We start from the raw sequence: 14,094 nt of genomic DNA on the forward strand, positions 1-14,094 counted from the left end.
CACCCTGTAGAATTGTAGATAATTAAATAATTGGTACCTATGTTATCGATTAAATATTAAACAATCGGAAGTAATTGAATCATCTCTTTCAAGGAACTCCAATATTTTTAGGACACCCTGTATATCGTAGAACACTAACTAAATAAAGATCCATAGTAAATATCAGCCAAATTATATCGTGTTTGGACTCATTTTAATCAGAAAAATGTCAGGAATACGATACAAAAAATTTTAGAACAACAAAGTTAATAATAAGAAAGTTTCACCGTTGCATTAAATGGCTAAACATATACTATATCTCCAACCATAAATACTAGTTTTCCCGTAATTTGGGCTCCGCTCTCTACGTTGTCCTTCAAATTCATGCAACAAACATGAGTTACGCGAGACATTCGCAGTATCGTGTAACACAGAGTATCCAATGCAAAGTTATATTGCGTCAAGCGACCGACAGGGCTTGTCTAAATCCGGATTCAAGTATTTCTCGACGTTTTGTTGCGCTCCCGAGTCGCCGTGCTACTTTCATGACTGGTTACTGCTTCTGATCGGATCAGAGATGAGCAGAATTCTTACAGAGATACCGAATAACCAATAAAAGATAACCACTTTTATGTTCAATAATCGTTTGTTGAATATAATTTGAAATACAAATTTCCAGGTCAAACTTTTCAGGTCAAAAACTACAAGGCTACTGTTTTAACAAACAAACAAAATGGGTCTAAGTCTACACCCAATAATATATGTAAACATTAAAAGTCTTTGAAAATTAATTCTATGAAAAAGTTTTCATTCAATTCCTTATTTTATAAGAGACTAATTTATAGTGTCAATTCGCAAAATCGAAGTATCTTAAATATAGCTTTACATATCAGCTAGCATTTCTATACTTTCTACTTTCTCCTCGAGTTTCTCTTGAGAGATGCACGATATTCGAGACTAATCTAATTTCAAGTGTAATTGCTATGTTTCATTAACAAATTTTATTTTATAAAATCTTTTTTTTCTTTCGATTTCTTTTCTCCTTTTTATCCTTAATAGTTTCCTAAATTGCATTTTGCAGCTTTTTGCACATTCAAATTTCCTATAAATGCATAAAGATCCGCAGTCTACTTATTATAATAGAATGTAATTTTATGAAATTGTTTCTTCAAGTAATTGTGTATCTTCATCATAGTCAACGAATGACCTCTTATTTCTTTTTACTGTCTTAATTCTGTTTTATCATCAATTCAAATGCTTCTTCCTAAATTTTTCCAACTCTAACTTTTATTATTTGTATGATATTAACTTTCACAAATATTATGTAAGTTTACTCTTTTCAATATGTATTTTATTAGAATACTTGCTAAGTAAAACATAATTCTGTTTTAAAATATTATACATCATATATGTATATTATGTGTTTAAGCCCTTTCCAAACAGATTTTTATAATTTATAACTAGACTGCGGATCTTTATGCATTTATAGAAAATTTGAATGTGCAAGAAACTACAAATTGCAAACAATATGCAAGAATATAAAAAACATTGAAAGTAAAGATCGTGTTATAATATTTGGAGAAGAAAATAAATTCCTATTTAGGTTCACTTTTTGTAGGTGTGTTCGCTAAGATTTTATTTAACATAAAGATTTGCAGTCTTTGTATAAGATATATCAAAGGATAATATTTGACATTATATACATTTTATGTTTTCTTCATGTAATTTATTATTAAGTTCAAAATGTGTCATTAGTTTAATGAACAAGACTATCATATTCGTCACTTTATTTCTCTATTTTATTTTATGTTCTTTAGGAGAGACAGTGGGTAGCAAAAAGCAGCGATGGAGGTCTTAGGAGATAAAGGAGAAGAAGAGGTATGGATGAAGGGAGTGGAAGAAATGAGAAAAAGGATGAATAGTGGAAACGGTGGTCCAAAAGAGAATGTATATGGGGAATGTATGAGGCATGAGTAAATGGAGGTGGTCAGTCTCTCTCTCTTTCTCTCTCGTGTCTTGATTTAGAAACGTAAGTATAAGTGTAAGAAAAGGGCCTACGATAATGTGATATTTCGTCAGCGGAGCGGAGATCCTTGTACCAATTTATTTAATTATTATAATTATCATACAAATTAAATCCTTTTTACAACTTGATAATTTCATTCTCAAACAGAATGAAATATTACCAACATGGTGAGTTAGTTATCTTTTAGTTGCATATTGTTTTTAATCATTTTATTCTGTTAATATTTTATTCTATTAATATTCTCAAATAATTTCAGTATAGAATTGGAATCCTTACTCACCCCAAAAAGATACACATTTCTTTGATTAATGAATTGGTACGAGGCTAGAACACATTTTTGTAGGATTCGTTTTAGTCGCGTAGCTGCTCTATACAGTGACCATGCATCAAGTATTCTTCCTCGACTCCTAAAATACTAGGATTCTCACTGAACCACCCGAAACAAATACTTATTTCGCAGTATAAAAATATATATGTAGTTTATAAAAACACAGGATCGTAGTATTTTGCTGTCGACTCCCTAATAGCGAGACTTGATCAATAAATCCAAATAAATGTACATTAGCGCTATCGCGTGGCAGAGTTCGGAAACTCCTCGATACTACAAGCAATGGTCGACAATTGGTACATGGCAAAATATGTATTTGAATTTTTGCAAAAATAAAATTCATAAGAACTTTTTTCCACTTTTATCCAAAAATGGTTTTACGGAAATACATCTTGAAATAATTCTGATTATTAATATTTTTGTTAATATTTCTGAAACTATAAGAGACATTGACAAAATTTTTGAATATTATATAATATAAAATTTGTTGCGTTCTGAACTTGGTAGAAAAGGAAGTGTTACACTTTTATTTTTTGTTAATATTTCTGAAAGCATAAGAGATATTGACAAAAATAAAATTCATAGGAATCTAATAACAGTTCTTTTTTACATTTTGACCCAAAAACAATTTTAAGGAAACACGTTTTGAAATAATTCGGATTATTAATATTTTTGTTAATATTTCTAAAATTATGAGAGATATTGACAAAATTTTTAAATATTATACAATACAAAATTTGTTACATTCTGAACTTATGAGGAAAAAGAAGGAAAAATTAAATACAAATGGTTTTGGACCTTTTACAACACTGTAATAAGAAATTAAAGAGAAATTTATTTTCAATAACATTTCCACCATCATAAATTTGTCCACCATGTGCAAGTTTCATGCACTATAAATCTACCTACAATCTTAACAATTTTAGTTAGAATAACATAAATTCCAAACTTATAAGTAACTTACAGATAATTTTCTCACTGTACGTACATCATCTACAATGATCCAAGAAGCTTTTTTATACGTCAACAATAACATGAGTATTCTAGAATTCAACAAACAATTATATTAGATTAAATTATGAATACAGCGATTTGTCGATGACTTACGATGTCATTAACGTAAATTGTCAATACAAAACGCAGAAATTAATTCTTCATTCGTTCATCGCTTTACACATACTACTTCTTTATCGTAGTAATTAATTTCTGCCCATAACTCTGTAATGCAGTATGTATTTAGTTTGTACATTTTATATTGCTTCCTACATTTACAACTTCTACGATCTATTCAAATTGTACACTATCAATTATAGATACATAATTTATGACTCATTGAGTAATGAGAGTAATGATTCATTCCACATCTGATCGATTAGTTCTTGCACTCAGCGTTACAGATTTTTATAAAGATGATGTATGTCGAAGAAAATAGATTTGTATTTTAGCTTACAATTTAGCTTTAGATTTCAAATGGAAAACATATTTTTATCGGAATAAAGAACTCAGAGACTGTTGATACTTTATTTTTAGGTTGTTATAGTGAAAAGTGATTTACATAAGAGATTTAGAGGAAAACATATCTTTCTTCGATTATTGATATCATCGAGTCTTAAATATTTGATTAGTATTTTTTAATTTTTCCTTCCTTAAGGAAAATGGAGTTTAAATTTAAACTCTATAAATAAAAGAAAATGCTATGGACTCCTTTAGAATAAAATTTAATTATCAGTTTTTTATTATAGTTTAAAAGTAACTTTCAAACAAGTGTAATTGTAGACTGAATATAATTATTTTTTCTGATTATATTCTGAACATGTTTCGATACGTAACCGTTTCAACAGAAGGAAATTTTAGAAATATTTTGTAGGATTTAGGGTTAAAAATAGTAGAAAATTTCAGGAGCAAACGGTATGCGTTTCTTTCAGTTTCTTTGCGGTAACTGGGACGCATTAACTGGTTTTACTTTAGTTCCTCTTTCTTACGAAACTTCTTGGCGACCGCAATTACTATGGAATTTTCACGACCTCAAGTCGTACTTCTATAGAATAAAGTCTAGGAAAGTGTACATTTATTTACTTTTTCCGACAAATCACATTGCTGTAACGAAATATCACAAGTTGCAATATATTACCTAGGCCAACTCCAATTTTTCGAACATTTTTGAGGAAACTTTCAATTTTTGCAAAAATTAACAAAATGGCAGGCACGTGAAGTTCAGTAATTGAATTTCTACCGAAAACCTTTATAAAAAACCAAATAGAAAGAGACGAAGAATAGAAATTATAGCCAAAACAAATAAGGGAATAAAATTAACGCAGACAGATCTCAGCAACGATTCCACTATTCTTCCTAGAACATTTTTGAATTAATCACATCCGTTTAGATTTCAATGGTTGGATTTGCATATGACGTTATATTTCAAACAACTTACATAGAATACAACATTTTCTTTGACTGTTGAAATCATCGTATCGTAAGTATTTGATATTATCGTTTCTTACATTTTACATTCCTTTCAATGATGGGAAGTTTTCAACATTTTCCAAAGAAGGAAACGAGACAAGCACGTCGGCAAACTTCAAATTTATTCGAAGCCCAGCGTTTTCTCCATCTCTGCTTCAGACTATACAGGGTGTCCCAAAAATGTTGGAAGTCATTGAAAGGGGTGGTTCGGGAGGTGATTTGAAACAACTTTTTCCTTAGCGAAAATGTTGTCCGTGGCTTCGTTAAGGAGATATTAAGGGAAAACGTCGGCCAATCAGAGCGCGCGTATGCCGGTGGAGCGACCAATCAGAGCGCGCGTATACCGTATACTCGCACTCTGATTGGTCCGGGGTTTTCCCTTAATATCTCCTCAACGAAGCCTCGGACAACATTTTCGCTAAGGAAAAAGTTGTTTCTAATCACCTCCCGAATCACCCCATTCAAGGAACTCCAACATTTTTGGGACACCCTGTATAAATAACAGAAAATACTAGGTGGTGCTTCAGAATAAAATTTGATTATTATGTTTGTATTATATTTTCAAACTACTTCTCAACCACTTGTACTTTGTATATTGTTTATTAATCAAAACACAAAAAGTAAATATAACAAAAATATTAACTCGTTAAAATTTTGTTGATTCTTTTCAGTACGATTTAATAGTACATTCTTTGTTCGATAATGTATTATAAAATTATTATTATTGCTAGGCTCTAGAATCTCTAGATGAAACTGTCTTACTGTAATCAAAAGACCAAATAAAATTTTCTATTTCTTTTTTTAATTCTAGCAGAACTAAAAAGATATAGCCGATGGTTTTAATTCCAAATGCTGATTATAAAATTATGAAAAAAATTGTGCAAAGCATGATTTTCAATACCATTTAAAAATAAATCAATTTTAATTATTTTAATTATTCAGTAATGCTAAACAATAATTATTATTTGACGCAATCAAACTAAGTGATCATCGTGTCTACATGTACATATATTTTACTTTACAGCGTAGTTAATCATTTTTATTCTCACTTCTAAAAATGAATTTAATTCTACTTTACGACGCTTCGTTTTTAAAACTTTTATTATCCTTCAACAATTCATTCACTTTGCTATCTTGGAAGTTAAACGTTGAAATCGGAATACTTAAGTGAGGTTGTGATCCGTCCACGCAATCAATGACTAACGAGTTTTACACTTTTCATTCGTGAATCGATACGATACATGTTACAAGCTCACACAATGCTGCACAATCCATTACATCGATTGTGTGACAATACCTGTGTCTATTATTCAGTGTACATATGCATACACTTTCTCTACGATAAAGACTAAAACAATTAAGGTAGATAGTATATTAAAACATTTAATCTGCTTAACGAGAGTATAAAGTTTATATATTTAATTCATAATGTTTCTTATAATATAAATCTCAAGTAAAACAATCTCATTTTGAGGATACTTTAATATTCTGACCACCAGGGCCGGCATGACCTTTTGCGGGGCCCGGTTCAAAAATTTTCCAGGGCCTGAATTCACATTCAAATCCTACACTTAAATTTTACAACAAGTAATTATTTATTTATAAATGCTATACAGGTGTCCCAAAAATGTTGAAAGTCTTTGAAAGGGGTGGTTCGGGGGGTGATTTGAAACAACTTTTTCTTTAGTGAAAATGTTGTCGGAGGCTTCGTTATGGAGATATTGAGGGAAAACGTCGACCAATCAGAGGGCGCTCCATTGGCATACTCGCGCTTTGATTGGTCGGGGTGCGCGGACGCCTAGCGCTCTGATTGGTCGGGTTTTTTTGTAATGTACGAAGTCTACCATAAATGCACTAGTTCCGTCCTGAGTTTGTGCATTTATGGAAACTTCACAGTATTTCTCATGTCACCATAACTCTCCTTCCTTTTCGAATTACAGTAAAGTTTCCATAAATGCACAAGTTCAGTTCCGAGTTTGTGCATTTATAGAGACTTCACAGTATCTCTCACGTCACTTTAACTCTCTCCTTCCTTTTCGAATTACAGTAAAGTCTCCATAAATGCACAAGGTCCCGAATTTGTCCATTTATGGTAGACTTCACAGTATTTCTCATGTCACATTAACTCTCTCCTTCCTTTTTGAATTACAGCAGTCTCCATAAATGCACAAGTTCAGTCCCGAGTTTGTGCATTTATGGAGACATCAGTATTTCTCATGCCACTTTAACTCTCTCCTTCCTTTTCGAATTACAGCAGTCTCCATAAATGCACAAGTTCAGTCCCGAGTTTGTGCATTTATGGAGACATCAGTATTTCTCATGCCACTTTAACTCTCTCCTTCCTTTTCAGATTACAGCAGTCTCCATAAATGCACTGAAACCATCCCCACCACTGTGGAGGTATACCCCTTTGTTACAACATTTTTGGGACATCCTATATATATATATATTTTTTTTATGCATGTTTTCTATATTATTGTACGTCATGAATGCACAACATTCGCATAGTCTAGTAATATCTTTTATTTTCTGGAATAAATAATAAATATTCTTTTATTATTTTGAAACATGTTGATTAATTTATCGGTTCGACACTGTACGCCTAAGTAAAACCACCACAGAGTTTCATTAATCTTAACGACCCAAAAGGAAGTCAGTAATGAAAACATCTCTGCATACATCATACTTGACGAGTTTTTGTTTTTTTTAATGAACGATACACGCTCGAGCATGTAAACAATTATATCCTAACGATTTTGTTCCACGGCAAACACACGTGTCTCCATTATGAAGAACTAATGGCGCGCAGAAAATTTAAATGATCATCGGTATTATATTGGTTCGATACGGAAATACCACGCGCCGTTGCGCGCTTTCTATCGCGTACGACGTAACTCGGCCAGGAGTAACGCACTCTGGCATAATCGTACGGGAGTAATACACTCCGACATAATCGTTCCACCATTGCATAATGAACGTTTATGCTTGTTGGAATTTATTGTCTTATTGTCTACCTTTTTCGCGGATAAATGTCTCGTTTAATGGAGGAGACTCGAAACGCTAAAAATAAGGCTTTATTTAAGAATTTATTATGAACAAACGGTTGAATGAAATTATATGAAATTTTGTATACGTTTCTATCTGTAACTGAAAATATAGAATTAAATTTTTGTATGAAGATTCATTGGTGTCGAATAGAGGACATACGAGAAATATATCGCAAAATTAATTTATTTTTACTTTTTATAGTTGTTGGAATATTCACATATTCAGGTTGCGAAATTATAGATACGAAATATGTAAATAGAGAATCTCATGCATAAGCAATCGCATTAGAAACCGGTCTTCGGTTCATTCTTCCAAATTCTGGATTATATAGGGTGTCCGTATACATATATGATGAGTGGAATAATTGACGAAGTAATTCTACATACAAAAATTAATACAAAAGCATGGAACATAGTTCAAAGGAACTACGGGATCAAAACTTGACCGTTTCGAAATAATTTGATGTGGAATTTTTATTGGCTGTAAGATGAGTTTTATATTCATAGAAGTTGGAGAATTCATATTGAAATGCTAGTTGTTGACATAAACACACGCTTGGCGAAAATGTAAACGCGGCGCTACAACGTTAAAGGTCATGTAAACACGGTTCGAATGAACGCCTCCCCCCCCCCCCCCACTATCGCGATTTCGATTGCTTTGCTTCGATTGATATCACATTCGTTTAGTGAGTTTAGTCTAGCTTTTGGTTACAGCGGCTATTTATATGTGTGACGTAGTATCATGGCGCGACAGTTCATACATAAATATTAATAGTATGAGAAGAGACAATAAAAAAATATCGGTATACAGGGTGTCCCAAAAATGTTGGAGGTCCTTGAAAGGGGCGGTTCGGGGGGTGATTTGAGATACCTTTTTCCTTTGTAAAAATGTCGGATGGGGCTTCATTAAGGAGATATTAAGGGAAAACCCCGACCAATCAGAGCGCGAGTATACGATATACGCGCGCTCTGATTGGTCCGGGGTTTTCTGTTAATATCTCCTCAACGAAGCCCGGACAACATTTTCGCTAAGGAAGATGTTGTTTCAAATCACCTCCACCCTGTATATATAGGGTGTCCCAAAAATGTTGTAACGCCTTGAAAGAGGTGGTTCGGGAGGTGATTTGAAACAACATTTTCCTTAGCGAAAATGTTGTCCGAGGCTTCGTTGAGGAGATATTAACAGAAAACCCCGGACCAATCAGAGCGCGAGTATGCCGGTGGAGCGATCAATCAGAGCGCGCGTATATCGTATACTCGCGCTCTGATTGGTCGGGGTTTTCCCTTAATATCTCCTTAACGAAGCCCCATCCGACATTTTTACAAAGGAAAAAAGTGTTTCAAATCACCCCCCAAACCACCCCTTTCAAGGACTTCCAACATTTTTGGGACCGCATACCAGGGACCCTCCTAACGGCCCCCCTAACGTCGGCCCCGTCCAGAACATTAATGAAGTTTCAGTAAGTGATTATATTATAAGAATATTAGAGTAACCTCAAAATGAGACTGTTTTACTTGAGATTTATATTATAAGAAACATTATGAATTAAATAAACTTTATACTTTCGTTAAGCAGATTAAATGTTTGAATATATTAGGTTGTCCAGAAAGTTCGTGGCAATTTTTAAGAAAACTTCAAAGGCACATTTGAATTGTAATATACATTTATTTATATGTATATTTATTGAATTACATAGGTACTATTTTGTTCCACAACCTTTCCATCTTTTAAAGGATGTACATATACATATATATATGTTAATTGTTTTCAGCCATTTCAACATATTCAGACCTGCACCACCTATCAAAAATCGACATGGACTTTCCAGACAACCCAATAGTATGTACCTTAATTATTTTATTCTTCATCGTAGGCTCCACCAGTCCCCTTATAGTGTAATCACACATGATAGTTATAATCAAACATAACTACAGGCCCTGAGAACGTAACCTTAACCACTATTGCGCGTTAATCTACTGTACCGACTATTTTGTTACATTAAATAACCAACCTTCACAGTAATAAAACACAGATTGCTTTGACATTTGGTTTCACGGCTGTATATGCTCTCTTGATACGTGTGACCGAGGACAGACTAACAGTCGTCTGGTTTTCCTTCATAAATAAATAAAGAATAAATTTCTACACCTAATGCACACTTTCCAAAAATATAACACATGGATCGAATTTTTTATTTATCCCGTGCAGTCTTTCATCAACAGTTCATGGATCTTTGATATATTTCTTATAACTAATCAAACTTTACAATTATTCTGAATGCAGCTTGTTTAGTATTAGTAAAATGTCAAACAAATCTGCTAGAGAATCGAGTAATTACTAAAGCTGATATGCTATAAACATTTCCAAGTATGTATTCAATTGTCGTCACGTTAAAAGTTATGCGCGTGTCAGTTCTACTTTTATTGTTAATGCATATCTAAATACGTGTAATAGTTCTCTGAACAATTAGTAATTATAAAATGTACTGTCTCCCTGTAAACTAATTCCAGAAAACTAACATAATATTCTAATATACAATGAAACGCTTTAATCTATATATTATATGTAAAAATGGATGTTTGTATATATACAGGGTGTCCCAAAAATATTGGAGGTCCTTGAAAGGGGTGCTTCGGGGGGTGATTTGAATATATGTATTGGATTAAAAGAAATATAATTACGTGAGAATAACACAGAAAAAGCAAATAACGAGAAGCAATACAGAAGTAATACGATTGAAGACAAGTAAATAGAGATATATGATATTTTCTGCTGTGATATACAGGGTGGGAGAAAAAGTATGGAAATCCCTAGATATCTAGCGAGTTCAGTGATAAAACAAAAAATAAAATAAAGGTTACGTCTTAGGTAATTTTCAAGGAGGAATTTAATGGTGACCTCGGATTTGACCTTGAGCCTCATTTTCAAGGTCATTTCAAGGTCAACTCGTTTTCTTTAAATGGGAACCCCTATTTTTGATCCCGGAATTGTAAAGACCGCTAATTCTACGCGAAAATACTTTTTCTCGACAACAAAAAGTAAATAAAATCTTAAAATAAGAAAATTTTCCGCTCTTTTCGATTTCGGGATGAAAAATAGGGGTCGCCAATAAAAGAAAACGAGTTGACCTTGAAATGACCTTGAAAATGAGGTTCAAGGTCAAATCCAAGGTCACCATTAAATTCTTCGTTTAAAGTTACCTCAAAGCGTAACCTTTGCTCTTTTTTCGTTTTATCACTAAACTCGCGAGATGACTAGGGAATTTCCATATTTTTTCGCCACCCTGTATATGAAAATAAAAAAACAAATAATTTGTGTTTAATATCGATGTTTATTATTACATGTGAAACCACTTTCCATACACGATGCTGTAGGTAACATCGAGATGAATTCTCTTAAATGACCTTGAAAATGATATTCAAGGTCAAATCCAAGGTCACCGTCAAATTCCTCGTTGAAAATTACCTAAAGCGTAACCTTTGCTCTTTCTTTGTCTGATCACTAACCTCGCGAGATTTCTAGAGCTTTTCCATCCTTTTTTCGCCACCCTGTATATGAAAATAAAAAAACAAACTATTTCATTTAATATCGATGTATATTATGCGAAACCACTTTACTTTTAACTGTAGTCAACATCGAGATGAATTCTTCGAAATGACCTTGAAAATGAGGCTCAAGGTCAAATCCAAGGTCACCATTAAATTCCTCCTTGAAAATTACCTAAGACGTAACCTTTGTTTTGTTTTTGTTTTATCACTAAACCCCTAGTTATCTAGGCAATTTCCATACTTTTTCGCCACCCTGTATATGAAAATACAAAAACAAAGTATTTGATTTAATATCGATGTATCATATTATTATATGTGAAACCATTTTCCATACACGATGCTGTAGCCAACATCGATATGAATTCAACGACCTGCAACAACATTCGAATGACCTTGGGTAGGAAAATTTATGTTAGTGGAACGTAACCACTTGGACGGATACCAACAGTTTCTGAAGTATCTGTCCGGATCGTTCGATCCTAGATCCTAATGCAAATTTCCATACCCGAGGTCGTTCGAAAGTTATATTAATGTTGCTGTAGGTCGTTGAATTCATCTAAAAATTAATCGCAGCTGATTTTCAGATTCTCTGAACAAGTAAAAAAGTAAAAAAGTAAAAAAGGTAAAAAGGTAAACAAGTAAAATTCATATCTCGAAAAATCTGGAAAAGTTGATTCGTAATAGTGAATTAATTTATTGTAATTGATACATGAAAAAAGATATAATTATCTCTTGCAAAGAAAAAAGTATAATTAAACAAAAATATTGAATAATAATATAAATACATATTGAATTGAATTATATATAAAATTAGAAGAAATTGTAATATAGAGTCGTATTTTATTATATTCTGTTTGCATGTTAAGTTATTAAAAACAGTTTTAATATTTAAAGTGGCTCAAAAAAGAAAAAAAAAAGAGTCGAAGCATAAAATAAACAACAACTGGTTCGAGACTACAGAATAAATAAAATATACAGAATAAAAAATTTCGTTTATAGATAATTAAAGATCTATATAATAATATATAATATATCTATGATAATTATATAATAATTATATCTGTAATAATAATAAATCTAAGATACCGAAAATCCTTGCTTTTCGAAATCGCAGAAAAATAATTTGGAAACCGTGATTTAATTTAATTAATTTAATTTCTTGGGGACTTTTTAATTGTTACAAACGGTAAAAATATTACTTGAATTGCGTTACGAGGAACGCAAGCAAGATTTCAAAATGTCACGGGTGATTGAATCGGAGGAAAAGCAGAGCTTATGGGGGACCCATGGTAGGGGAAAACTACCGTTCTCCTACAGCTGGAGCGTAGTATTCGAAGAATCATAATTTACAATCAAATAACGGAAATGACACAGTTGATACGCTTTGTTGGATACGCCGCATTAAATTTAACATTTTCATCGAATGAGTAAGTACAACGCACGTTGAATTTATGGGATCCATCAATTTACAGAATTTCAAAAATGAAAAAGTTTGCGTGTATAATAAAATAAAACTGAAGCAATCTAAAACAGACACTAGCTCTACTTTGCTATTATTTATTCTATTTATTTAAAGAATTTAAATAAGGAAAGGTTTGTATGTGAAATAAATATGTGCAAATATTTGTATGTGATAATACAAATTAGTAATTTAATTTCTTAATTAATATAGCACATATATTTTGAAACAAAAATGGGAAACCGTTATTATTATAATTGATTTTCTTCCAAAATTAATTTTTGTCATTGAGTCCTCCCAATTTTTTCGTGGTACTTGGCGTCATTTTTTTACTTTTTTGAAGTTTTATATGGGATCTTAATATATCAGTCTAGCTGGATTTCTTGATCTATACGTATGTGTATATCTTTGTACGTATGCCTCTTCCTATTCTTTTCTCTAATTCTTTTCCTCTCTCTTCCCATACGAATCTCCAAATTTCTCCTTCTCCTACATCTTCCATCCTATTTGCCTTCCCCGTGTTCAATTGTCTTCTCCACTTTTATGGGTTTTCGGTTCAATATTCCCCTGATTTCTTCCTTTAGACATTTTTTCGGCCATCTTTCATCCCCCATTTTCATTAACCTCTATTATATATGTAGATATATAGTATATATATATATATATTTCTTGCTGTGCTTTTTTCCAGATTGAATATACAGTTTTTTCTTTACTATACTTATTTCTTGTGATTGTATTCCATGAAAACGGAGAAAAAAAGCTATTTTAATTTTTGTACCCCTCCGGCGGGATTCGAACTCGCGACCTTCCGACTATAACGCAACCTACTTCTCCGCTTACCCACGAACGTCTTCTATTAATCGAATATAATAGAGTCTACTTTATTGAATACAAAGTGAAACATTTATTTCACTATCCATTTCCAGAATATTTATTCCAAAATGGTATTCAATCTTACTTTTATTCAAAACAATCAATACAAATTGAATTATAATAACATCAATCAATTATAATAAAAAATTCAAAGTCAATAAAAATATTGAAATAATGTTGAACTGCGCGTGAGCTAGTTTTTATTGTTGCATCAATAAATATTCAATATAAATAAAATGAAGTGAGCGAAGTGGATGAAGTGAGCGGAGTGAGCGAAGTGAATGAAGTGAGCGAAGTGGATGAAGTGAGCGAAGTGAATGAAGTGAGCGAAGTGGATGAAGTGAGCGGAGTGAGCGAAGTGAGCGGAGTG

The 14,094-nt window shown here is 32.4% G+C and overlaps 1 protein-coding gene and 1 long non-coding RNA gene across 6 annotated transcripts in view; one reads left to right on the forward strand and one right to left on the reverse strand.

The window, feature by feature from the left end:
* LOC128881979 (long-chain fatty acid transport protein 4-like) overlaps nucleotides 1-14,094 on the reverse strand; it is a 51,322-nt gene that overhangs the window by 34,075 nt on the left and 3,153 nt on the right. The gene's annotated exons all lie outside the window — the stretch shown is intronic.
* LOC128881981 (uncharacterized) overlaps nucleotides 1-14,094 on the forward strand; it is a 27,170-nt gene that overhangs the window by 3,092 nt on the left and 9,984 nt on the right. For 2 of the 4 annotated variants that reach the window (XR_008458234.1, XR_008458233.1), the window contains exons 1-2: nucleotides 9,289-9,303; nucleotides 9,616-9,683. This is a non-coding gene — a long non-coding RNA (uncharacterized LOC128881981). Of the gene's footprint in view, nucleotides 1-1,796; nucleotides 2,009-9,288; nucleotides 9,304-9,615; nucleotides 9,684-14,094 lie in introns of those variants that run through there. The other 2 variants (XR_008458235.1, XR_008458236.1) reach the window with 1 other exon arrangement.

Source organism: Hylaeus volcanicus, chromosome 9 (assembly GCF_026283585.1).
Source record: "Hylaeus volcanicus isolate JK05 chromosome 9, UHH_iyHylVolc1.0_haploid, whole genome shotgun sequence".
In the NCBI taxonomy this organism is placed as follows: Eukaryota; Metazoa; Arthropoda; class Insecta; order Hymenoptera; family Colletidae; genus Hylaeus; species Hylaeus volcanicus.